This window comes from Pan troglodytes, chromosome 19 (genome assembly GCF_028858775.2).
Source record: "Pan troglodytes isolate AG18354 chromosome 19, NHGRI_mPanTro3-v2.0_pri, whole genome shotgun sequence".
NCBI lineage: Eukaryota > Metazoa > Chordata > Mammalia > Primates > Hominidae > Pan > Pan troglodytes.
The window spans coordinates 77,538,969-77,566,388 of NC_072417.2; the positions used below are offsets into that span (position 1 = coordinate 77,538,969).

The window sequence follows — 27,420 nt, forward strand, 5'->3', positions numbered from 1 at the left end:
GGAGGATGAGCTGCCCTGGGGGAGGTTTGTGGACTTCTGAACTCATGTGAGCCAAGTCTACCAAGCCTCAGCTCACCAGCCTGTAGATTGCTCCTCATAAGGCCACTGCGGGCCTCAATATCATAAAACTCTATAGGGATATGGGTCACGTTAAGTATTGTCCTTTGACCTCATATCAAATGAACAAGCATCAGGAAAAATTGTGAAAGGGTTTGAAATAGGCCTAAAACATTCCTGGGTGTCTTCAACAAAAAGTAGAGGCAATCTAGCATATTCTTCCAGCTTATCTGACTCTATGAGGTATCTGTGCCTTTCATTGTCTTTGAGATATCTTATAATTTTCCAGGTTGTCCAGAGAAATGCAAGTTGTGACCAGTGGGGATGATGCAGTTGATAATTCCCCTAATGATATTGAGCAATTTTGCATCTTTTGTTTTGAGGCGGAGTTTCGCTCTTGTCCAGGCTGGAGTGCAATGGCACAATCTCGGCTCACTGCAACCTCCGCCTCCTGGGTTCAAGTGATTCTCATGTCTCAGCCTCCCGAGTAGCTGGGAGTACAGGCATGCACCACCACGCCCAGCTAATTTTGTATTTTTTGGTAGAGACGGGGTTTCTTCATGTTGGTCAGGCTGGTCTCAAACTCCCGACCTCAGGTGATCCACCCGCCTCAGCCTCCCAAAGTGCTGGGATTATAGCCGTGAGCCACCGCACCCAACCAGTTTTACATCTTTTAAGCCAACTCATTTTAGCATCCCTGATGGTAGATATCTGCGTATCTAATGATCAATTGGTCAATCAATCTAATCATATATACATATCCTCTTTGATTCTCCTTTGAGTAAGTTATAGCATTTCACTGGTTCACTCATTAATTGATAAGTTAAATAAAATATTTGACACATGTTCATATTATATTTGCATGAGAGTTATGATTTTACTCCTAAAAATTATAAGACTCCGCTATGGAGCTTTTATTTAAATAATAATAACTAATATTTATTGAGCGCTTACATACTTCTCACGTTTCCTTTAATCCTATGAGTCAGTTACTGTTATTACCCTCCTTTTACAAGAGAGAAACAAGACTCTCAGAGAGGTTAGTACTCTTGTCCACGATCCCACAGCTGAAGTGGTGATGCTGGCTGCCTGCCTTCAGCCCTGAGCCCTAATTCCTCACACAGGGCCTCTGGAAGAAAAACATTTCAGGGCCCGGTGCGGTGGCTCACACCTGTAATCCCAGCACTTTGAGAGGCCAAGGCAGGTGGATCGCCTGAGGTCAGGAGTTTGAGACTAGCCTGGCTAACATGATGAAACCCCATCTCTACTAAATACAAAAAATTAGCTGAGCATGGTGGTGCACGCCTGTAATCCCAGCTACTCGGGAGGCTGAAGCAGGAGAATTGCTTGAACCCGGGAGGCAGAGGTGAGCCGAGATCACGCCATTGCACACAAGCCTGGGTGACAGAGTGAGACTCTGTCTCAAAAAAAAACCCAAAACAAGACAGAAAGAAAAACATTTCAGGACTTCTTGAAATATTCCACAATAGAAAAATCTTGGGCTAGAACAAAGATGGAAGGGATCAAAGTATGAAACAGTTGAAATACACTGAATGTAACATATGTATTCACCAAGGTTATTCAAGGATGTAATCCTTCACCTTGTTCTATACAACTGTCTCCATGTTTCCTGTTTCTTTAGAGCTTCACTACCTGATTAAACACAGTTAAAATAAATAGATATGTAAAAATCAAAAATGCAGCCAAGTTGGGGTACAAGAATATGCACAGGAAATGGTGCTTCTAGACAGAAATGAGATTCATGTGATTTAGGACCACGTCAGGAGCCTGTGTAAACATTCCTAATACTCAGAATGTGAGAACACATCTGGGCTTGTGGATGAATACCTCCCAAATGTCAAGGACATGCTTTAATTAGAGCTTTTTAAAAATGGACCAGTTGCAGCCAGCGCTATGGCTGGTGACTGTAATCCCAGCATTTTGGGAAGCTGAGGCGGGAGGATCACTTGAGCCCAGGAGTTCGAGACCCCCCTGGACAACATAGTGAGACACCCCATCTCTACATGAATTTTGTTTTTTAATTAGCCAGGCATGGGGGTACATGCCTGTGGTCCCAGCTACTCGGGAGGCTGAGGTGGGAGGATTGCTTGAGTCAGGAGGTGGAGGCTACTGTGAGCCATGACTGGGCCATGGCACTCCATCCTGAGCGACAGAGCGAGACCCTGTCTCAAAAACAAAACAAACAAATAAACAAAACCCAGAAAACTTGGTTGTGATGGTGTACTGTAGCTTTGCAAAATGTTACCATTAGGGGAAACTGGCACATATCTCTGTATTATTTACTGCAAATGCATGCAAATGTACTATTATCTCAATAAAAATATTTCTATTTAAAAAATAGGGCCGGATGCCATGGCTCACACCTGTAATCCCAGCACTTTGGGAGGCTGAGGCAGGAGGATCACTTGAGGTCAGGAGTTGGAGACCAGCCTTGCCAACATGGTGAAACCCTGTCTCTACTAAAAACACAAAAATTAGCCAGGCGTGGTGGCACGTGCCGTGGGCCCAGCTACTCAGGAGGCTGAGGCAGGAGAATTCGCTTGAACCCGGGAGGCGGAGGTCGCAGTGAGCCGAGATTGCGCCACTGCACTCCAGCCTGGGCAATAGACTGAGATTCAGTCTCAAACAAAACAAAACAGAAAACCTTGAATTTTCACATTGCTCTTTAGAATGTGGAAGGAACCTGGAAATTTTCTCTGAGGGTGAGAGGGAGCAAATATGCTCCCAATAAGGGGAAATTCTAAACGGAAAACAAACAGGAACATTTTGCACCTAGAAAAGATCTTGTATATTCAGGGAGGTAAAGGGGATTTCTGCAAATTATTGTGAGATGCATTGACAAGCCTCAGCTCCTAAATGAAATGTTTTTCTCCCAGGTCGTTTGAAGGCCAGTTTCCCCAGAAAGCTACTTTTAGATGAACCTCTCTTAAGAGAGAGATGGGCAAGTAGGAGGTGCTCTTAGCTCCCTCTCTCCCATCCCCCATAGGATGAGGCCTACAGAGGAATCCCTTAGGTCAACTTACAGAGAAGGACCCTGAGGCCCTGAGGTTGGCCATGTCTTGTCTGTGTGGCCAGCAAGGGGACTGCTGGGCCTGGTAGTGTCTCAGGACTTCCTGGCCAGGGAGCTTCCTTTGTTGTCTCTGGAATCCCCCCTTGCCCTGTGTCCTTGAGTCTAGGACCTGGCACAGGTACATGTGATGCCATGCCCAGGGTGCTCTAATCCAGGCACTGGCCTCTAAGGAATGGCTATGGAGGGCCAGATCAAGTCCAGCAGAGCCAGCTCTCACCAGGCCTGTGCAGTGGGTGAGCATATGTGATGGGAGGACATATGCAGTGGGTGGGCATATGTAGTGAGTGGGTATACATAGTGAGTGGGTATATGTAGTGAGTGGGTATATGTAGTGAGTGGGTATATGCAGTGGATGGGCATATGCAGTGAGTGGGTATATGCGGTGGGTGAGCATATGCAGTGGATGGGTATATGCAGTGGATAGGCATGTGTAATGGGCAGGCATATGCAATGGGTGGGCATATGCAGGGGTTGGGTATATGCAGTGGATAGGCACACGCACTGGGTGGGAATGTCATGGGTGGGCATATGTCATGGGTGGGCACATGAAATGGACAGGCATATGTCATGAGTGGGCATATGCAGTGAGTGGGTATATGCAGTGGATGGGCATGTGCAGTGGGTGGGCATGTGCAGTGGGTGGGCATGTGCAGTGGGTGGGCATGTGCAGTGGGTGGGCATACGCAGTGGGTGGGCATGTGCAGTGGGTGGGCATACGCAGTGGGTGGGCATGTGCAGTGGGTGGGCATGTGCAGTGGGTGGGCATGTGCAGTGGGTGGGCATGTGCAGTGGGTGGGCATGTGCAGTGGGTGGGCATGTGCAGTGAGTGGGCATGTGCAGTGGGTGGGCATGTGCAGTGAGTGGGCATGTGCAGTGGGTGGGCATACGCAGTGGGTGGGCATGTGCAGTGGGTGGGCATACGCAGTGGGTGGGCATACGCAGTGGATGGGCATGTGCAGTGGGTGGGCATATGCAGTGGGTGGGCATACGCAGTGGGTGGGCATATGCAGTGGGTGGGCATATGCAGTGGGTGGGCATATGTGATGGGTAGGCATATGCAGTGAGTGGGCAAATGCAGTGGGTGGGCATATGTCATGGGTGGGCATATGCAGGGCTGGGCACCTGCAGCAAGTGGGTTGTCACGGGAGACTTTGCCCACACTAAGAGACTCTGAGTTTCAGTTTTCTGCCGCCTAACATGATGATACTTGCGACTGCCTGTAAATCCATTTTTAACCCCCAACTAGGGAAGCTGAAGGAAGAGGAACAGCAGGGCCACCAGCTCAGCCCGGTGGCTGCATTGTTCTCCCCTGACATTGTTCTCAGGCCGGCTCTGCTTACCCAGAAGGCCCCTTAACCCCTGGGGAATCCGATGAGATTGTTTTTCCCAAGACTGGGCTCTTCAGGTGTGAGCTGCAGTTCTTGGGCCACGTAGGTTACTGTGGCATTTCTGCAGCAGGAAAGAGGAAGGAACTTCTGATCTGTGGGGCAACGGCATCAACAATGTGCACCCCCACCAGCCGGCAGCGCGAAGAGGAAAGGAGCTCAGTTTCCATAGTGATAAATCACCAGGAAGGGAGCCTGGAGGGAGCCGGCAATAAGACTTCTCCCTTCCCCTGGCTCCCTGCAAATGCATTCCCAATGCCAGAGTCGGTTAGCCGCCTGGCGCCTCTCCAGACTGAGCCCCCAGAACCGCAGGCAGAGGAAGACGGAAGGGGCTCTGCCAGATGGAAAACAAATTCCCAGCTCCTCTTCAATGTGTCAGTAAGGCATGGGTGCCCGAGCGGATGCGTCGGGGCCCAGGGCTGTGCCACACCTGGGTGGCCACCACATGCGAAGCTCTCGATGCATGCCACCTACATTATTCCATTCCATTCTCTTCTATTACGCCCTACACACGACTGTGTTCTATTAAATGAGCCCACAGCACAGGCGCTATTAGCCCTTTTATCACAGAAGAACAAACAGGCCTTGTGAGGGAGAGAGATGCACCAGAGACAATTCACCAAGTTAACAATAGCTCCTGAAGTTCTCAAGGCTCTCTTCTGAGATTCTTTCTCTTGCCAAAATCAGACTATTTTCCCCAAAGAAAACATTTGAGTTTTTTTGAAATGTTCTGGGAAGTCATTTATCCCAAACGTCATCAGCCACTCTTTATGCAGGCCACGGTCTCTTGCCTGTAACCCTTGCATGTGCTGTTCCTTCTGCTTGAAATGCTGTTCCCTGCTTCCTTGGTCAGCTAACTCCTCAGGGGACTTGTCTCATCCCTCCTTCCCAGTAGCTCAGATGCCTTGCTTTCTGGGCTCCCACAGAACTTACACCATATTGTGAAGCAACACAGAGTAATAGTAGGAGAAAAGGCTCTTCTAGGCCCAGACTAGCTGTGTGACCTCAGGGGATTTGCTTAACTTCTCTGAGCCTTGATTTCTTCATAGGCAAGATGGAGAGAATGCAGGCATCTGCCTCACAGTGTGTCTGTGAGGATTGGACATTAACATATGTAAAGCTCTTAGAAAATGCTTGCCTGCGGTTAATGCTCTAGAAACATTAGTCACGAAAGAATTAAGTTCTTAAAGCAAGAGCCATTCTTCATGGATATCTCTAGATCTAGAGGCTTAGGCCCAACTGGGTATGGAGCAAATGTCACTCTGGATTCGTGGGAGACTATTTTCCAGCTACACTTTAGGCAACAGGCACGGTGCTAGGCACCTTGATTCATAAGATTTAATTTAGTTAAGTCATTCCAGGACTAGTCTCAGATAGCCCAGGACCAGCATTTTGTCACTGTAGCCTGCAGCATTCTCGAATGGCCCTCTGATCACCTGATATCCCCTCCAGACTTCCTGCCCTGCCCAGGCCTGAAAAGAGTCCCCACACTCAGTGACAGGTGAAGAGGCCCTCAGCCTTGCCACAACAGGGGTTACCCATGTGGTCTGTAAACACCAAGAGATTTAAATAATGGACATACCTGCATCCCAGGGGCCACTCAGACGGCAAAAGACAAACCCCACCTTGGGCAGCCACTCTCCTCCATGGTTCCACTTGAAAAAATGAAATGAAACTCTTCATGCAAATACTCGGGTGCTAAACAGTTATGTAACAGCCAAGTCTCTCCACTTAAAAATACAGTCTTCTCCAAATCTATAGAGACAGGATGCCGACCAGAGGTTGCCTGGGACTTGGAGAGGGATCGGAGGACGATTGCCATTGGGCAAGAGGGAACTTTTGGGGGTGAAGAAAATGTGCTCAACTGGATCGTGGTGACGCTTGTACAACTCTGTCTTCACAAATTGTAGGGTTCCCGAATTTCGTCAATAAAGATACAGGATGCCCATTTAAATTTCAGATAAGCAATAAATACTATTTTTAATATAAGTATGTCTCAGATGGGACATCCTTGCATATTGCATGGGATATACTTACACTAAGAAAGTATTTGCTGGGCCGGGCACAGTGGCTCACGCCTGTAATCCCAGCACTTCGGGAGGCTGAGGCAGGTGGATCACCTGAGGTTGGGAGTTCGAGACCAGCCTGTCCAACATGGAGAAACCCTGTCTCTACTAAAAATACAAAATTAGCTGGGTACGGTGGCACATGCCTGCAATCCCAGCTACTCGGGAGGCTGAGGCAGGAGAATCGCTTGAACCCGGGAGGCGGAGGTTGCAGTGGGCCGAGATTGCGCCATTGCACTCCAGCCTGGGCAACAAGAGCAAAACTCCATCTCAAAAAAAGAAAAGAAAAGAAAAGAAAACATTTGCTGTTTACCGGCGCGATCTCGGCTCACTGCAGCCCCCGCCTCCCTGGTTCAAGCGATTCTCCTGCCTCCATCTCCCAAGTACTTGGAATTACAGGTGCACGATCTCAGCTCACTGCAGCTTCTGCCTCCCTGGTTCAAGCGATTGTCCTGCCTCAGTCTCCCAAGTAGTTGGAATTACAGGTACGCAACACAACACCCAGCTAATTTTTGTATGTTTAGTAGGGGCGGGGGTTTCACCACTTTGGCCAGGCTGGTCTCGAACTCCTGACCTCAACTGATCTGCCTGCCTAGGCCTCCCAAAGTGCTGGGATTACAGGTGTGAGCCACTGTGCCCAGCCTGGAATTCACATTTAACTGGATATCCTGTATTTTATGTGCAAGCCTAACTAAGAGACCCTGAATTAATTGTACACTTATAATGGGTGAGTTTTATGGTAGGTAAAGCTGTTAAATTTAGCACAATGCCTAGAATAATATTGTTGCTTAAAAAAACACAGCTTTGGCTGGGCAGGGTGGCTCACACCTGTAATCCCAGCACTTTGGGAGGCCAAGGCAGGTGGATCGTCTAAGGTCAGGAGTTCAAGACCAGCCTGGCCAACATGGTAAAACCCCATCTGTACTAAAAATACAAAAAAAATTAGCCGGGCCTGGTGGCAGGTGCCTGTAATCCCAGCTACTAGGGAGGCTGAGGCAGGAGAATTGCTTGAACCCGGGAGGTAGAGGTTGCAGTGAGCTAACATCACACCACTGCACTCCAGCCTGGGTAGCAAGAGCAAAACTCCATCTCAAAGAAAACAAAAACAAACAAACAAAAAAACCCCCAGCTTTACCTTCCATGCACTTCCTCCCCACTGTCACCTCTAGCAAAATACAACTGCAAAAACCATCCCACCTGCCCAGGAACCCATAGAAGCCACCAAGGTAGGAAATACGTTTTTTTTTTTGAGATGGAATTTCGCTCTTGTTGCCCAGGCTGGAGTGCAATGGTGTGATCTCCACTCGCTGCAACCTCCGCCTCCCAGGTTCAAGTGATTCTCCTGCCTCAGCCTCCCCAAGTAGCTGGAATTACAGGCATGGGCCACCATGCCCGGCTCATTTTGTATTTTTAGTAGGGACAGTGTTTCTCCATGTTGGACAGGCTGGTCTTGAACTCCCAACCTCAGATGATCCACCCGCCTTGGCCTCCCAAAGTGCTGGGATTACAGGCGTGAGCCACTGCGCCCGGCCAATAGGAAATACATTCTCAACAGTCACGTTAGCTTTGTCTTCCCGGTGCCCACGGCCTGCGGAGGGCAAGACTTAAGGTCAGAAACATCACAGGACAGGCCGGGCGCAGTGGCTCATGCCTATAACCCCAGCCCTTTGGGAGGCTGAGGCAGGCAGATCACTTGACATCAAGAGTTCAAGACCAGCTTGGCCAACATGGTGAAACCCCATCTCTAACTAGAAATACAAAAATTAGCCAGGCATGGTGGCACACGCCTGTAGTCCCTCCCAGGTACTCGGGAGGCTGAGGCAGGAGAATTGCTTGAACCCAGGAGGCAGAGGTTGCAGTGAGCCAAGATCGTACCCTTGCAGTCCAGTCTGGGTGACAGAGCAAGACTCCATCTCAAAACAAACAAACAACAACAACAAAAAGAAAGAAACACCACAGGACAAACCGGAGAGTTGGGAACAGTCCTCTCCTTGTTGGATGCTCCAAATACTAAAATCAACCACCTACCCCATTTTGCTGCCCAGAAATTAGAGAAATATACAGACTCTCATTGACTGAATGGCCACTAAATGCTCTGTGCAGGCTGGATGAGGGGCTACAAAAATGAGTACCACACTTCCCTGCCCCTAAGGAGGTGAATTACAAACCCACGACACACTCACCTCCAAACACACAATCATTCAAAGCAAAGAGAGAAAGATGTCTCATTTTTCCCTTCTATGGGAGAGAAACTTTTTTGACCTTGTCCAATAAAACTAACATTCACATATATGTGGTGTTTGCTTTTAGAATTGCATTTGGTAATTAGTAAGAGAACATCACCTTTTTAGAATTATCACAGTTCCACTTGTCCATGGTCAACACAAAGCTACTTGCTAGTAGGTCTGGCTCTCAGCTATCCAGATACGAAATTCTGACCAACTATCAAAATCATAATAACGCATTCTTTAAATTCACCCCATCGGAGATGGAGTCTTGGAGACTTAATTAAATGTGCTGTTGGTGTAATTAAACTTTTTTCTTTGTGAATACTGTTGTCCCTCGATATCCATGGGGGATTGTACCAGACCCCCACAGATACCAAAATCTCAGGATGCTCAAGTCTTTTCTGTAAAATGGCATAGTATTAGCATATAACCTAGGTACACCCTTCTGTATATTTAAAATAATCTCTAGATTACTTATGGCCAACTCTAGGTGTACTGCCTATGAGTTAGCTCTGCTCCATAAGGAGAAGTAAAAAAAAAATCATCTATAGATTACTTATAAAACCACATAAGATGCTGCACATCATTTCATTTGTGGGGGATTCAACATAGTACTCAGCACGTGGAAAATTCAAGTTTCAACTTTTGAAACTGTGGAATTTTTTTCTGAATATTTTCCATCCGTGGTTGGTTGAATCCATGAATCTGGAACCCATGGATATGGACAGCTATATCTGCAAAGGGGCTCTTTTTTTTGAATGAGGAAGACTCAATGACATTCCACTCTATTCCTTCCACTTCCATGGTGCCATTCCGGTACTAGAGGATTTCACAAAAACTGCCCCATACAGTGGAGGCTTCAGCCACTGTAAACTTATAAGCCCAAGAATCCCATTACTTAGCTCATCAATGATATGACCACGGCAATTTGGGCATTTCAAGAAGGAAGGAGACGCATTCTCTCTCTCTCTCTCTTTTTTTTTTGAGACAGAGTCTTGCTCTGTCACCCAGGCTGGAGCGCAGTGGTGTGATCTCAGCTCACTGCAACCTCCACCTCCTGGGTTCAAGCAATTTTCTTCCTCAGCCTGCTGAGTAGCTGGGATTACAGGCACCTGCCACCACGCCCAGCTTACTTTTGTATTTTTAGTAGAGACGGGGTTTTACCATGTTGGCCGGGATGGTCTCGAACTCCTGACCTCAAGTGATCCACCCGCCTTGGCCTCCCAAAGTGCTGGGATTACAGGCATTAGTCACTGCGCCCGGCAGGGATGGAGTTTTATCAATTTAGCAAGGTTGTCCCTTATCTACTGGGGACTTTAATTAATCAAATATACATATAAATACAAATAGAAAAATCATTGACTACTTAGTTAATGCTATTTTGGATAAAATATTCCCAATAATGAGATTTATAAAATACAAATAATGAAGGGGCCAGGAGTGTTGGCTCATGCCTATAATCACAACACTTTGGGAGGCAGAGGCAGGAGGATCACATGAGTCCAGGAGTTTGAGACTGGCCTGGGCAGCATAGTGAGACTCCATCACTAAAACAAACAAACAACAACAACAAAACAAAACAAAACAAAACAATTAGCTGGGCTTGGTGGTACATACCTGTAGTCCCAGCTATTAGGGAGGCTGAGTTGGGAGGATGAGGCCCTGGAGTTCAAGGCTGTAGTGAGCCATGGTTGTGCCACTGCACTCCAGCCTGGGCAACAGAGCGAGACCCTGCCTCAAAACATAAAATAAATAAATACATAATAAAAATAATGGGGGGGTTTTGATGGTGAAAAGGTAGGACTGCCAGCCTGCTCAGAATTATGGAATATTTTAAAGTAGCCAAAAACATTTTTCTCTGTGATAATCAAGGTATCAGGTATGAATTTCTGCAGGACTAAAAGAAACTCTACATGCATTTGATGGTATTTTTCATGTAAGGACTAAATTCTTTTAACGAGCACCTCATTTGGTTTACCCTCTATAGGCTTGAAGCAGGAGGGTATTTCTGAAGGGAACTTCAACTTGTTTCTTGTCTGTTTGTTTGTTTTGTTTGTTTGTTTGTTTGTTTGTTTGAGACAGAGTCTTGCTCTGTAGCCCAGGCTGGAGTGCAGTGGTGTGATCTCGGCTCACTGTACTCACTGTAACCTTCATCTCCCAGGCTCAGGTAATCCTCCCACCTCAGCCTCCTGAGTAGATGAGACTACAGGTGTGCGCCACCACACCTGGCTAATTTTTTGTATTTCTTGTAGAGACGAGGTCTCACTATATTGCTCAGGCTAGTCTTGAATTCCTGGGCTCACGCGATCCTTCCTCACTGGCCTCCCAAAGTGCTGGGATTACAGGAGTGAGCCGCTGTGCCTGGCCTCAGCTTTTTTTTCTTTAATTTCAAGTGACTCAAAAGAAAAACAAGCGAAAATAAAAATAAAGCGTTAAGGCATAAACAGTTAATGGGCAGTCTTTCCTCCCTAGCGCTTTTGAAATTACAGACACTTGACAATGACGCCATCTAGTGGAAGATTAGCAGGTCAGACGAAAACCCATCTATTTGTAATTTATCAGCCGCAGCTTCTCCTAAACGCTTTTTTTTTTTTTTTTTTTTTTGAGACAGAGCAACCTCCACCTCGTGGGTTCAAGTGATTCTCGTGCCTCAGCCTCCCAAGTACCTGGGATTACAGGGGTGCACCACCATGCCTAGCTAACTTTTTGTATTTTTAGTAGAGACGGGGTTTTACCATGTTGCCCAAGCTGGTCTCAAACTCCTGGCCTCAAGTCGATCCACCCGCCTCAGCTTCCCAAGGTGCTGGGATTACAGGCGAGAGCCACTGCACCTGGCCACCCCAAACACCTTTAAAATAGCTTTGGACACTCCCAGTGCTTATTTCACTTTTACATTGTTATTTCTAATACAGACATACTATTGATATTAAAAAGTACATAAAATATGTAATACAGAAATAGTACATTGAAAATATATAAAATAGGCCAGGCATGGTGTCTCATGCCTGGAATCCCAGCACTCTGGGAGGCCAAGGAGGGAGGATCGCTTGAGTTCAGGAGACCAGCCTGGGCAACACGGCAAGACCTCGTCTCCACAAATAAAAAAAATTAGCCAGGTGTGATGATGAAGTATGCCTTTAGTCCCAGCTACTGGGGAGGCTGAGGCAGGAGGATCACCTGGGCCATGGAGGTCGAGGCTACAGTGCTCACCACAAGTTTTTTGCCCCCAAAAAACTGGAGTTTCAGCCCAAACACCATTCCCATTGAGTAGCAAGCAACTTTGAGCAAACATCTCAGCTTCTCCCTCTGTAAATTCCAACAGTAAGGCTCTTCTAGCACTATGTACAAACAAGTATTTTCAGCCTTCCTACAAAGAGACAGACTACCTTTATAGTTACAGTTTCCTTTTTATTTATTTATTTATTTTTGACAGGGTCTTGTTCTGTGGCCCAGGCTGCAGTGCAGTGGTGTGACCATGCCTCACTACAGCCTTGAGCTCCGGGGCTCAAGCACTCCTCCTGCCTCAGCCTCCCCAGTAGCTGGGACCACAGGCACGCCCCACCATATCTGACTAGTTTTTAAATTATTTGTAGAGATGAGGACTTGCCATGTTGACCAGGCTGGGTTTTTTCATGTGTGAAACAGAACACGTCACAGGGTCATTATGAGGATGGAGTCAGCTGGCCCATCTAATAAACTGACCTTTAACCAGGAGGTACTCAGTAAGTGCTAGATTCTTCTCTTTGGAACTTGAAAGACCAGAGGAGAGCCCAGCAAACTCAGAGAAGCAGGAAAGACCATTCATAGGATGTTGTTCCTGGGTGCTGACGCCCCACAATTGGGGCTAGTCCACTCCTGGGATGGCCAGCAAAACTCACTTATTCACAGCTGTGGACTGACAGAGCAAGAATCAGGAGAAATAGATGGGTTTCGTCTGACCTGCTAACCTTCCACTAGATGGCGTCATTGTCAAGTGTCTGTAATTTCAAAAGCGCTAGGGAAGAAACTGACTGCCCATTAACTGTTTATGCCTTAACACTTTATTTTTATTTTCGCTTGTTTTTCTTTTGAGTCACTTGAAATTAAATTTAAAAAGTTGAGGCCAGGCGCAGTGGCTCACTCCTGTAATCCCAGCACTTTGGGAGGCTAGTGTGGAAGGATCACGTGAGCCCAGGAATTCAAGACCAGCCTGAGCAATATAGTGAGACCTTGACTCTACAATAAATACAAAAAATTAGCCAGGTGTGGTGGCGCGCACCTGTAGTCTCGTCTACTCAGGAGGCTGAGGTGGGAGGATCACCTCAGCCTGGGAGATGGAGGTTACAGTGAGCCAAGATCACACCACTGCACTCCAGCCTGGGCTACAGAGCAAGACCCTGTCTCAAACAAACAAGCAAACAAGCAAAACAAACAAACAAGAAACAAGTTCACTCAGGTCAGCTGATGTAGTCTTCCCAGAATCCTCAGCACCCCCTTCCCTGAAGGGGGTCTGGAGATCCACTGGCATCACTTTGGGACCTAGGGAGTGCAGCATTCTCCCAGGCGGCAGCCCAGGCCATTCCGGATACAAGACAGCAAGACAGAGTCACCAGAGCCCTTACTTGTCCCCTGTCCCTACAAGGAAACCCAAAGCCTTCCTTCCTTCCTTGTGCTCAGCCCGTGGTAAACACCCAGATTTTCTGGAATCGTCTTCTCTCCACTAACAAAATCTTGACAAATCATCTCTTAGGATAGGTCACTTCTGCCGGCAGCTAAGGGCCTACCCAGATCCTTATTGGCTTTGGTTTAAAAGGGTAATTTCAGCTGGGCATGGTGATGTACCCCTGTAATCCCAGCATTTTGGGAGGCTGAGGTGGGAGGATCGCTTGAGCTCAGGAGTTCAAGACCAGCCTGGGAAATATAGCAAGACCTCATCTCTACTAAAATTTAAAAAAAATCAGCCGGGCATGGTGGCAAGCACCTGTAATCCCAGCTACTCCGGGAGGTGAGGCGGGAGCTTGATCCTTTAACCCTGTGACCATGTCAGGGTACTTTCTCTTGGCTTCTGCCATCTGAAGGGTGGGAATTTTGGAGGTTCATATCATATTTAGCTCTAAAAATTAACTTGAGCAGCTAAAAGCCTTTGCAAGCTCGAAATTGACTGCTTTAGGCTCCTTCTAGGAAGAGTACTAGAAATTGCCCGGCACCCTAGCTAAGTGGCTAAGGCCTTATCTTTTTTTTCACAGTGGGGGCCTCGGTTCAATTCCCGGCTTAGGGAATAAGTGCTTTCTGGTTTGCTGTCTGTGTGACTTTTGCCAGTTATTAATTATCTTCCCCACCATGAACAACTTCTGACTTCCCATCTTGAATTTTCCTTTCTCTGAGCTACATTTGGCGATTCTAGATCTTGTAACAACTGCTTACCACCTCTTTGAAAATACCACACACACCGGGCACAGTGGCTCATGCCTGTAATCCCAGCACTTTAAAAGGAGGCCGAGGCAGGTGGATCCCTAAGGTCAGAAGTTTGAGACCAGCCTGGCCAACATGACAAAACCCCCGTCTCTACTAAAAATACAAAAATTAGCTGGGCATGGTGGCACTTGCCTGTAATCCCAGCTACTGGGGGGCTGACGTAAGAGGATAGCTTGAGCCTGGGAGACAGAGGTTGCAGTGAGCTGAGATCGTGCGTGCCACTGCACTCTTTGAAAATACCACACATGCCGGACACAGTGGCTCACACCTGTAATCCCAGCACTTTAAAAAGAGGCCGAGGCGGGTGGATCCCCTGAGGTCAGAAGTTTGAGACCAGCCTGGCCAACATGAAGAAATCCCGTCTCTACTAAAAATACAAAAATTAGCTGGGCGTGGTGGCGTGTGCCTGTAATCCCAGCTACTAGGAGGGCTGACGTAAGAGGATAGCTTGAGCCTAGGAGACAGAGGTTGCAGTGAGCTGAGATTGTGCGAGCCACTGCACTCTCGCCTGGGCAACAGACCAAGACTCCATCTCAAAAAAAACAAAACAAACAAACAAACAAACAAACAAAACAAAAAAATGCACATCCATAGTTAAGTCATAATCCTAGTTAAGTCTTATTGGTTTCACCTGGAAGGTTACCTTTGGTAAAGTCCAAAAGCCAGGAATATTGGCTATTTGTCCTGGCTAGAGTGGTAATAAGAGATTTGGTTAAAAGTCAGGCTCTGCTCTGTTTTGCATTGTGTTACCTGATGTTTTTTACATTTAGGGTATGAGAGATTACATTATGAGAGAGCTTTTAGCCTTAATGTGTAACAACTAGGTAGGAAATATACTTCAAGGGATGGCTAATGGCAGTTATAGGGGAGTACTCAGTTCTTTGCATGTTTGGATCAGAGAAGCATGCTCTTGACCACCTAGAAGGTATGGAAACATACCCACCCACCCACACTGAGAGATAAGACTCCTGTAAGGGATAGCCTGATTCCCTTTATTTGGGGATCCAAGCCTGCTTATTAGTCCCTAGAAACTGCATACTTTCCTGGCCCTGTTCCTTAAAAGGCTCCACCCTAAAGCCAGTAATTAACTGAGGTCTTTTTTTTTTTTTTTTTTGAGACAGAGTCTTGTTCTGTCTCCCAGGCTGGAGTGCAATGGCATGATCTCGGCTCACTGCAAACTCCACCTCCCAGGCTCAAGCTATTCTCCTGCCTCAGCCTCCCGAGTAGCTGGGATTACAGGTGTGCACCACCATGTCTGGCTAATTTTTGTATTTTTACAAAATTAGGGATGGGGTTTTGCCATGTTGGCCAGGCTGGTCTCGAACTCCTGACCTCAGGTGATCTGCCCACCTCAGCCTCCCAAAGTGCTGGGATTACAGGCGTGAGCCACCGCACCTGGCCTTAACTTACATCTTTAAAGAACTCTCCATGTGTAAGATTTTCCTGGCCGTCTTGAAACTGCCTTTGCAAAACTATGACTGAGACCATGAAAAAGATCTAACTTAATCGACTCCATTTGCTTCTAACCTCCAATCTGTCCGTGTGCTTTCCTAGGCAGGCTGAACTAACTTTGGGAGAAACTTGGTTTATAGTTTACAACAAAGATAAGTTGGGTGCAGTGGTGGCTGGGTGAGGTGGTTTACGCCTGTAATCCCAGCACTTTGGGAGGCTGAGGCGGGTGGATCACCTGAGGTTAGGAGTTCGAGACCAGCCTGACCAATATGGTGAAACCCTGTCTCTACTAAAAATACAAAAATTAGCTGGGTGTGGTGGCGGGCACCTGTAGTCCCAGCTACTCGGGAGGCTGACACAGGACAATTGCTTGAACCTGGGAGGTGGAGGTTGCAGTGAGCTGAGATCCCGCCACTGCACTCCAGCCTGGGCAACAGAGCGAAGACTCCATCTCAAAAACAAACAAACAAACAAAGACAATAACAGCCCTTTCCCAAAGCAGACCTCCTTCTTGCCTGGGGACTAGATTGCCTTTGTAGGACTAACATTAGCCACAAGATTAGAAATTATGGTTTAAGAGTCATGCAGCTGGAGGCTGCAAGATTCTGACCCTCCCTAAACTGCTCCTAAGATCAGTGCTTGAGGTATTTTGCAGACCCTGCTCTTGATGGATCAGCTGGCACCACCCAGGTCAATAAACTGACTCATCTGATCTTGTGGCCACCACCCAGGAACGCAGTGCAAGAAGACAACTTCTACTCCCTGTGGATTTCATTCCTGACCAATCAGCACTCCTGGCTTCCTGGCTTGCCCCTACCCACCCTTAAAAACTGTGCTCCCTGAATGCTTGGGGAGACTGATTTGAGTAATAATAAAACTCTGGTCTCCTGCAGAGCCGGCCGTGTGTGAATTACCCTTTCTCTATTGCAATTCTCCTGTCTTAATAAATCGGTCTGTCTAGGCAGTGGGCAAGGTGAACCCACTGAGCCGTTACAGTCTTAACTGCAGTTATTCACACCCTTTTCCTTGGTTTGAGTAAAATATAGATTTATTATTGGAAAGGGGTCTCAATCTAGACCTCAAGGAAGGGTTCTTGGATCTCACACAAGGGGTAATTCAGGGTGAGTCCACAGAGTAAAGAGAAAGCAAGTTTTTATTAGGTAAGTAAAGAAACAAAACAATGGCTACTCCATAGGCAGTGCAGCCCTGAGGGCTGCTGGTTGGCTATTTTTGGAAATTTCTTAATTATATGCTAAACAAGGGATGGATTATTCATGAGCTTTCTGGGAAAGGGGCAAGGAATTCCTGGAACTGAGGATTTCTCTTCCTTATAGACCATATAGGTTAACTTTTAGACATTGCCATGGCATTTGTAAACTCTCATGGCACTGGTGGGAGTGTCTTTTAGCATGCTAATGCATTATAATGAGCATATAATGAGCAGTGAGGACAGCCAGAGGTAGCTTTCCTCACCATCTTGGTTTTGGTGGGTTTTGGCAGCTTCTTACTACATCCTTTTTTATCAGCTGGGTCTTTGTGACCTGTATCTTGTGCTGATCTTCTGTCCTGTGACTAAGAATGTCTCTCTGGGAGTGCAGCCCAGCAGGTCTCAGCCTCATTTTACCCAGTCCCTATTCAAGAGGGAGTTTCTCTGGTTCGAATGCCTCTGAAACATTTGCTAAATGCTTTAATATCATAAACTGCTTTAACTTTTGCTTTTTTTTTTTTTTGAGACTGGAGTCTCGCTGCGTCACCCAGGCTGGAGTACAGTGGCTCGATCTCAGCTTACTGCAGCCTCCACTTCCTGGGTTCAAGCAATTCTCCTGCCTCAGCCTCCTGAGTAGCTGGAACTAAAGGTATGTGTCACTACGCCTGGCTAATTTTTGTATTTTTTTAGTAGACTCAGGGTTTCACCATGTTGGCCAGGACGTTTCTTTAATTTGATAATTGTTCATCTTACCTGCTTTGGAGTCATTAGATTCTAAATAAGCCCCATTAGATTCTAGATAATGCCTAACCTCCTAGGAATGCACCCCAGCAGGTCTCAGCCTCACTTTTCCCAACTCCTACTCAAGATGGAGTCATTCTTGTTCCAGTGCCTCTGACACACTCCCCCTCCCTTTTACAAGGAGACTTTTCATCCTAAGTGTTGTAGAGCGATGGGATCCATCATCTGTAATTTCTTTAGGAGAAATAAGGGTGATGACATTCCTGCCTAACTATTAGTTTCTCTTGTATTCAGGGTAGAGAGAAGCTTAATCAGAGAGCATTGGTATGGTCAAGGCCATTCATAACTCTGAGTTCTGACAAAAGGTGATATTTAGAAGATTAACAAGTGTTCAATTTAAGAAATTATCTAAAGTAAACCAAGTAAGGAGGCTTTCCATGAACTAGACAACTGTTGGAACCAAGGTGATATGGAGTCGCTAGCCAATTCCATCTGTCCCAGAATTAGATATTGATCCAGATTTTTTTTTTTTTTTAATTGAGACGGAGTCTGGCTCTGTCGCCCAGGCTGGAGTGCAGTGGCGTGATCTTGGCTCACTGCAAGCTCCACCTTCTGGGTTCTGGCCATTCTCCTGCCTCAGCCTCCTGAGTACCTGGGACTACAGGGGCCCGCCACCACGCCCTGGCTAATTTTTCTATTTTTAGTAGAGACGGGGTTTCACTGTGTTAGCCGGGATGGTCTCGATCTCCTGACCTTGTGATCTGCCCGCCTTGGCCTCCCAAAGTGCTGGGATTACAGGTGTGAGCCGCCACGCCCAGCCAATCCAGATTTTTATATTACTCATTCCTCTCTTTTCCTGAGCAGCTGCCAGAAATCACTGGTTGGTTCCCAGGAATAAGCAGGGTCAGTTTAAATTGCAGAAAAAACTAAAAAGATTTTTTGGCTTTTTATTAGTTCAGTCTATGCAGTTAGTTCCTGTTTTGCTCAATGCTTATAGACTCATTTTCCAAGAGAGTCTTGGAAGTTCTTTCCTCTCCTTTTTAGTGGCAAACTTTCCAAAGTTATCAGAAACTTGCATTTAAGAGTCCTTGTCAGAGTTCTATAGCTGATTATAAGCCACCTTTTGAAGAGGATCAAAACAAGACAATTGTCTGTAGATGATGTGAAAGGAAAATAAACCTCGGGACTCTGAAATCACTAAGCAAAATGGAAAAGTCACACTGGGAACTGCGTCAGGCAAACCTGCCTCCCATTCTTAAATAAGATAGCTACAAAGATTTAAAAAAAAAAAAAGCCATATACCTCCCTTACAATTTGCCCACAAGTAAATTCCTTGTGGGTCTCAAGATCTTTACCTTAGAACATTCTGTTGAATTTCACCCTGGCAATGTAAATTGATAGCTTATTTTCACAGGTGCAGGACAAAGAGTAGAACTCAAAGTCATCCCTCTGCTCACCTGAGACAGATGCATATCTGACTGCTTCCTCTGCCCTACTGTTTACATTAGCATATGTAAAAATGCAGATTCACTGAGCCAGACATGGCATAAGTGGCTATTCATCTACTCCCCTGCCTTATGTAAACTGTGTATTCAGTGAAAGGCTGAGCAAAGACTCAAAAAGATGCAACCATTTGTCTCTTATCTACCCAGACATTTAAAAAATTTTTCCTCTTCCCCCAATATCCATCCTTCCCCTTTTAAATATTGAAGCCCTCAAAATCTTTGGAGAATGGCACAGTTTCCCAGGTGCATGTCCTTAACCTTGGCAAAATTAACTTTCTAAATTGATTGAGACCTGTCTCAGATACTTTTAGTTAACAATGACAAAAAGTCTTAGGGCAGCCACGGTTAAAGACACAATTGACTAGGAATTTTGGTTATTTCTGTGGCATACAACAATTTTACATAACAGTTATAATTACTGATAGCACACAATAAGTCATGTCAGAATTACATGAGTTTCCCATAATTTTGGAGCATACATCAATAACACATTCATACAAATAAAATCCAAAGAAAGCCAAACACTGTTTTATATTTGACAGCTTTCTGTATGATTTTAATATACCAAATAAGCCACATATTTCATTTTGAACTTATGGAACTTAACATCTAAAAGGATTAATCAGGTCAGAAAAAGACATAATTTAGAATTTGATTTTGGAAAGTTTGTCAAATATCAAAGATTTAAAGCACTTGATATTATAAAATAAAATCCCAGGACACCACAAGTCATTTATTTAGTCAAATCGATGACTCAAAGATTTTTAAAAGACAAAAACCTTTACTCATTGATAGCGGGAAGACAGCTTTCCAAACAATGTCTTTTTTTTCTCCCTTCTTTTTCCTGTAGCGTATTTAAAAGCGAAGAAAAATCTTTCATTGTCTTTTAATATTATGTGAAAATGTTGTTCAAGAGAGAAAGCTAAATTTCACTTTTGCATTAATGTACTATTAACGTCAAACCCAATTATTAATAAAACCTTATAGACAAATCTATACAATCTTAATGTTTCACCATGAGGTAAGATTCTCATAAACCTTTTACAAGATTTTTTCTTTTTCTTTTTCTTTTTTTAAAGAACAGAAGTTCCAAGGAAAACTGTTGTGCTTTTATTTCAATGTTCGATTTATTGAAAAAACTGAATAATACCCCCTTTAACTTTAGCCAATATGTTCACACATATAATTTCTTTATGAGATTAACCTTTCACAACCATCCACAACTTGCTGAAACCTCAGCTTTATCCTATCTAAATTTTACAGTCCTTTTTTTTTTTTTTTTCTTTTTTCTTTTCTCTTTTTGAGACAGAATCGCTTTGTTGCCCAGGCTGCAGTACAATGGTGTGATCTCGGCTCACTGCAAATTCTGTATCCTGGATTCAAGAGATTCTCGTGCCTCAGCCTCCTGAGTAGCTGGGATTATAGACCTGCGCCACCATGCTTGGCTAATTTTTGTATTTTTAGTAGAGATATGGTTTTGCCATGTTGCCCAGGCTGGTCTTGAACTCCTGGACTCAAATGATCAAGTAACCTGCCTCAGCCTCTCAAAGTGTTGGGATTTATAGGTGTGAGCTGCTGTGCCCGGCCAAAACAATCTTTTAACCCTCTAAACTAGGCCAAAAAATCCACATTCCCATGCCATCTTGTAATCTTTTGCCAAAAACATTGTACTTTCCTTACACACCTTGTATGCCTATGTCCCAGTGTTAACTCTTAGCAACTTTTATTTTTGGTGAAAAACTTGGCAAGTACCGAGTATGGTACCTAGGACAGCAGGCAGTAGTGCAGATAAGGTGTGACTCTTTCTAGCATAGCCAGGGGGCATGGCTACCCTCATATATCCCCAGGCCTTCCCTAGTCTCTAATGGTTCCAAAAGCCACAGAAGCAGTTTATGTAGTTTAGTAAACACAGTATCTGACCTGCCTAACTTAGACCAAATGTTTAAATTTTGAAGACATTTTTATTTTACCAATAATCTTTAAAACTATCTTTATCTCCCAAAGATTAAAGTCATGGGAACTAAAAGGCATTAAAATTTCTACTTTCCTGAGAAATATTTGATTTAAGTGCTTATTTTTCTTTAAACCAATTACTTAGAGATCTTTTATATAAACATTATACACACAACACATATAAATATGCACACAGATGGAAGAGCTTTTTTTTTTTTTTTTTTTTTTTTTTAAAGACAGAGTCTCACTCCGTCACCTAGGCTGGAGTGCAGTGCCATGATCTTGGCTCACTACAGCCTCAACCTCCCAGGTTCAAGCAATTCTCGTGCCTCAGCTTCCCGAATAGCTGGGATTACAGGCGCCCGCCACCACGCCCAGCTAATTTTTGTATTTTTAGTAGAGATGGGGTTTTGCCACGTTTCCCAGGCTGGTCTCGAACTCCTGTCCTCAAGTGATCCACCCACCTCGGCCCCCCAAAGTGCTGGGATTACAGGCATGAGCCACTTGGCCCAGTTTTTAAGTTTTTTAACTGGATTGCTAGCTTCGGGTTGGAGCCCTTTGAGGAACAGGGCTAGGAAAGCATGCAGCTTCCAAGAAGATGAGTCTCTGATCCAAACATGGAAAGAACCGAGTATTCCCCATAGCTGCCATTAGCCATCCCTAAAAGTATATTTTCCACCGAGTTATTACATACCGAGACTAAAAGCTCTCCCAGGTGAAACCAATGAGCCTTAACTAAAGTTACAACTTAATCATGGGCATAGGAGGTATTTTCAAAGAGGTGGTGAGCAGTTTTTATAAGATCTGGAATCTCCAAAGGTAGCTCTGAGAAAGGAAAATTCAAGACAGGAAATCTGATGGGCCAGCTTGAATAGTGGGCTTATAGGGGTCCCAAGTCCACATTCTATCCTGTGGTACCCCTCTCTTCATGACAGAACAACACAGAAAGACAAATTCATGACACAAGGTACACCAGATTCACTACAGCCTAAGAATAGCCTCACAAATCATTTTTCCTATTAATCAAAACCTTGCAGAGGAGACAGACACTATTTTTTTAACCATTTATTCAACCAGTTTGCACACAGAGAGAGGCCAGAAGTTTGACTGGTAAGAAATTTTGTATTTTTATTTTTTTTTAGACAGGATATCTCTCTGCCACCTAGCCTGGAGTGCAGTGGCAAGATCTCTGCTCACTGCAACCTCCACCTCCCAGGTCCAAGTGATCCTCCCATCTCAGCCCTCCGATTAGCTGGGACTGCAGGCATATACCACCATACCCAACTAATTTTTGTGGGTTTTTTTGGTAGAGATAGGGGTTTCACCATGTTGCCCAGGCTGGTCTCGAACTCCCAACCTCAGGTGATCCTCCCACCTCAGCCTCCCAAAGTGCTGGGATTACAGGCATGAGTCACTGCACCTGGTCTCTGACTGGTAAGAAATTCTTACCCTTTTGCCAGCATGCCAAGTTTCTAGGTTCCCTTTCTCTGTATGACTTTGATGGCCCTGCTTGCTGTGCCATAGCTATGGGGGCCAAGCCATGTGACAAAAGAAAATCATCTTTTTCTGTTTCATGGAACCATAAGCAAAAGCCTCTCAGTTTTGCAAGATGCTGCCCAAAAGGCTGCATGGAGAAATCGAATTAACGTTTTTTCATTCTGGCTGGAGCAAAATACATGTGACAAAACAGCCACCCCGCTGAGCACCAAATATCAGCCTGGCAAGGCTCAAACTTGCCCCTGTTGGCCCCTGTCATCTTTGATCTACTCAAAGTGGGGTGGAAGGACCTCCAAACCAGGAGTTTCAATATGTGGTCTCTGGGCAAGATGGAAGAGTGGACAGTCACCCTGAGTGACAGAAAAGATAGAAAAGGGAAAGGAAAGGAAGACAGAGAGAGGAAACTGGAAGGAGAAAAGCATTGCTTGTGGCAGAGAAAGGGAGATGAGAAGCATCAGGAGGCCATAGAAAGATCCACCATCACAGCAACACTGAAACAAAAGTTCAGGCAACTGCTTGTCAGTAACGAAAGGATCTTTTCCAGGAGTCCTGTCAGCTCTCAATTTTCCCCTTTGATGGAGGAAAAAATTTACCCTCAGTCATCAGCAAAGAACGCAAGGTGGATTAACCCAAAGAGAATAGCTGTTAGCATCTCATAGTGCCAAATCCATTTTTTTTTTTTTTTTTTTTTGAGACAGTCTCACTCTGTCGCCCAGTCTGGAGTGCACTATCTCGGCTCACTGCAACCTCCACCTCCTGGGTTCAAGTGATTCTCCTACCTCAGCTTTCCCAGTAGCTGGGATTACAGGTGCACACCACCATGCCCAGCTAATTTTTGTATTTTTAGTAGAGACGGGGTTTCATGATGTTGGCCAGGCTGGTATCGAACTCCTGACCTCAAGTGATCTACCTGCCTCAGCCTCCCAAAGTACTGGGATTACAGGCGTGAGCCACTGCGCCCGGCCACTAGATCCATTTTTAACTAAGAGGGGCTTTACTGAGGGGGACCTCTAACCCCCTATGTCTTAGGGGGGAATCTAACCCTTCGAAGTTGGGCTTCTAACCCAAATTTTTGTCCCTTAACCGGGATAAAAGCTACCCACTACTTACCCAAAGTTGGCCAATTAGTGCTGCACAGATGATTTTCCTTTGGGCCAAGGGTCTCTCTGGTAATGTCTTTTCGTGGTTTACCAGGAAGATGTTCCTGGAAAGGGGTCCCAATACAGACCCCAAGAGAGGGTTCTTGGATCTCACACAAGAAAGAATTCCGGGTGTGTCCACAGAGTACAGTGAAGGCAAGCTTATTAGAGAAGTAAAGAAACAGAAGAATGGTTACTCAAGAGGCGTAGCAGCCCAGAGTGCTGCGTTGGCTGTTTTTATGGTTATTTCTTGATCGTATGCTAAACAATGGGTGGATTATTCATGAGTTTTCTGGAAAAGGGGAAGGAATTCTTGAAACTCAGGCAGTCTATATAACTTTCAGACGTTGCCATGGTATTGTAAACTGTCACCGCAGTGGTGGGAGTGTCTTTTAGCATGCTAATCCATTATAATTAGCATATAATGAGCAATGAAGAGATTCCAGAGGTCACTTTACTTGCCATCTTGGTTTTGGCAAGTTTTGATTGGTTTCTTTATTGCATCCTGTTTTATCACTTGGGTCTTTGTGACCTATATCTTGTGCGGATCTCCTGTTCTGTGACTAAGAATGCCTAACCTGGGAATGCAGTCCGGAAGGTCTCAGCCTCATTTTACCCAGCTCCTATTCAAAAGAATAGTTGCTCTGGTTCCAGCACCTCTGACACATTTGCTGAATGGTTAAATGCCATAAATTGCCTATTTAATGTGATAATTGTTCAACTTACCTGCTTTGGAGCAAAGGGCTGAGGAAGTGGAGTTAGCTATGCCCCCTAGCTATGCTGAGAAGAGTCAGACCTTATCTGCACTTCTTAGCCCGTGTTCTAGGCGCCACACCTGGTACATAAATAGAATCTCTTACTTGCTAGGTTTTTCACCAAGAATAAAAGTAACTAAGAGGTAATATTATAACATATGTAATTGAGAGTACTGGAGAAACAGTTTCACATGCAAGGTATGTAAGGAAAGTAGAATGTGTTTTTGGTAAAGAAGATATGGGAATGTAGGTTTTTTGGCCTAATTTAGAGATTTAAAGGATTAAGTTTGATAGAATAAAGCTAAAGTTTTGAGTAAGTTGTGAAAGGTTTGTGAAAGATTAATCTTATAAAACAAATTCTATGTGTGAACATATTGGCTAAAGTTAAAGGGATATTATTCCATTTTTCCATAAATTGAACATTGAAATAAAACCACAACAGGGTTTTCTTAGGGCATTGATTTGATCCTTTTTTTTTGACACAGAGTCTCGCTCTGTTGCCCAGGCTGGAATACAGTGGTACAATCTGGGCTCACTACAACCTCCATCGCCCAGGTTCAAGCGATTCTCATGCCTCAGCCTCCCAAGCAGCTGGGATTACAAGTGTGTACCACCATGTCCGGCTAATTTTTGTATTTTTAGTAGAGACGGGGTTTCACCATGTTGGTCAGGCTGGTCTCAAACTCCTGATTTCAAGTGATCCATCCACCTCAGTCTCCCAAAGTGCTGGAATTACAGGCATGAACCATTGCGCCTGGCTGATTTGATTTTAACAGAAAATTGTAAAGGGTTATAAAAGGTTTACGAGAATCTTACCTTATGGTCAAACTAAATGAAATTAAATAAATTTGTCTATAGCTTTTATTAAGAATTGGGTTTGACATTAATAGTACACTAATGCAAAGGTGAAATTTGTCTTTCTCTCTTGAACAAAATTTTCATGTAATATTAAAAGATAATGAAAGATTTTTGCTTGCCTTTTGAATAAACTACAGGAAAAAGAAGGGAAATTAAAAAGACTTCTTTTTTGGAAACCTACCTCTTCCTCTATCAATGAGTAAAAGTGTTTGTCTTTTTAAAATCTTTGAGTTATCATTTTGGCTAAATAAATGACTTATGTTGACCTAGGATTTTATTTTATAATATCAGTATTTTAAATCTTTGATACTTGACAAACTTTCCAAAATCAAATTCTAAATTATGTCTTTTTTTGACCTGATTAATCCTTTTAGTTATTAAGTCCTATAAAATCCAAAATTAACATATTTGGACCAGGTACAGTGACTCATGCCTGTAATCCCAGCACTTTGGGAGGCCAAGGCCAGTGGATTACTTCAGGCCAGTAGTTTGAGACCAGCCTGGCCAACATGGCAAAACCCCATCTCTACTAAAAATACAAAATAAATAAAATACAAAATACAAAATAAATAAAAATACACAGCCAGTCAAGGTGGTGTGTGCTTATAGTCCCAGATACTCAGGAGGCTGAGGCACAAGAATCACTTGAACATGGGAGGTGAAGATTGCAATGAGCTGGGATTATGTACTGCATTCCAGCCTGGGGCACAGAGTGAGACTGCGTCACTGCACTCCAGCCTGGGGGACAGAGTGAGACTGTCTCAAAAAATCAAAACAAAACAAAACATATTTGACCTATGTGGTATATTAAAATCATACTGGAAGCATTGTCAAATATGAAATGGTGTTTGGCTTTCTTTGGGATTTATTTGTATAAGTATGTTATTGATATGTAGTGCAAAATTATGGGAAACTCCTATAGTTCTGATATGAGTTAGTGTAAGTTATCAGTAATAATTTTTATGTAAAATTGTTGTATACCACAGAAGTGACCAAATTTCCTTGTCAATTGTGTCTTTGAATGTGGCTCCCCTAAGACCTTTTGTCATTCACAGACAATTACTGTCTTGTTTTGATCCTGTTCAAAAGATGTTTTATAATTAGCTATAGGACTCTGACTCTTAAATCCAGGTCTCTGCTAAGTTTTGAAAGTGTGCCATTAAAGTAGAGGGGAGAAATTTCCAAGACTGTCTTGGAAAACTAATGTGTTCATAAATATCAAGCAAAACAGGAATTAATTGCATAGACTAAATTAAAAAAAGACCAAAATAATCTTCTTACGACTTTTTGCTTCAAACATTGCTGATCCTTTCTGTTTTGTTTTTCAGAGTCAAGAAAACTCTTCTTTTGAATTATTTACAGCTTTTAACAATTGAGTAAAGTATACTCCTACGAGCAAAATTTGGAGCATATTTCTTTCTCTCTACCTGATTTTTCCTGAATCTGGAAACTATTTGTGAGTGTTCATGAGTGTTTTTTGTTTGTTTGTTTGGTGGGTTTTTTGTTTGTTTGTTTGTTTGGCCAGGGCCTCTCTCTCTCATCCAGGCTGAAGTTCAGTGGCATGATCACAATCATCACAGCTCACTACAGCCTCAGCCTCACAGGCTCAAGTGATCCACTCACCTCAGCCTCCCAAGTATCTGGGGCTACAATTGTGTGTCACCACGCCCAGCTAATTTTTTTTTTTTTTTTTGTAGAGATGAGGTCTCACTATGTTGGCCAAGCTGGTCTCAAACTCTGGGGCACTAGTGGTCCTCCCACATCAGCCTCCCAAAGTGCTGGGATTGCAGGTGTGAGCCACCACATCTGGCCTAGTATTCTTAACTTATGGCAATATAGCTATTTGCATAAGTGCAATAAGAATCTGTTTTTCTTTTCTATCAGGTTATTTTATCTGGCGTGCTTTCAAATACAAACAGACTGCTTTAAGGAATCAAAGTTGACATCTCAAGCCAATAAAAGCCCCTTAGGAAAACTGCCATCATACCTTGTCTACACAATCCCTGTACAGGGTTTCTGACCTGTGGCAAGT

General features: G+C 44.5%; 1 protein-coding gene across 2 annotated transcripts in view; it reads right to left on the reverse strand.

Moving 5' to 3' along the window:
* The window catches only part of PECAM1 (platelet and endothelial cell adhesion molecule 1), a 109,228-nt gene extending 85,242 nt beyond the window's left edge, over positions 1-23,986 (reverse strand). Inside the window, exon 1 of one of the 2 annotated variants that reach the window (XM_016932758.4) lies at positions 23,747-23,986. The gene's annotated coding sequence lies outside the window, so the exon portion shown is untranslated. Of the gene's footprint in view, positions 1-6,115; positions 6,215-23,746 lie in introns of those variants that run through there. The other variant, XM_016932756.4, reaches the window with a different exon arrangement.
* Positions 23,987-27,420: the final 3,434 nt, after the last annotated feature.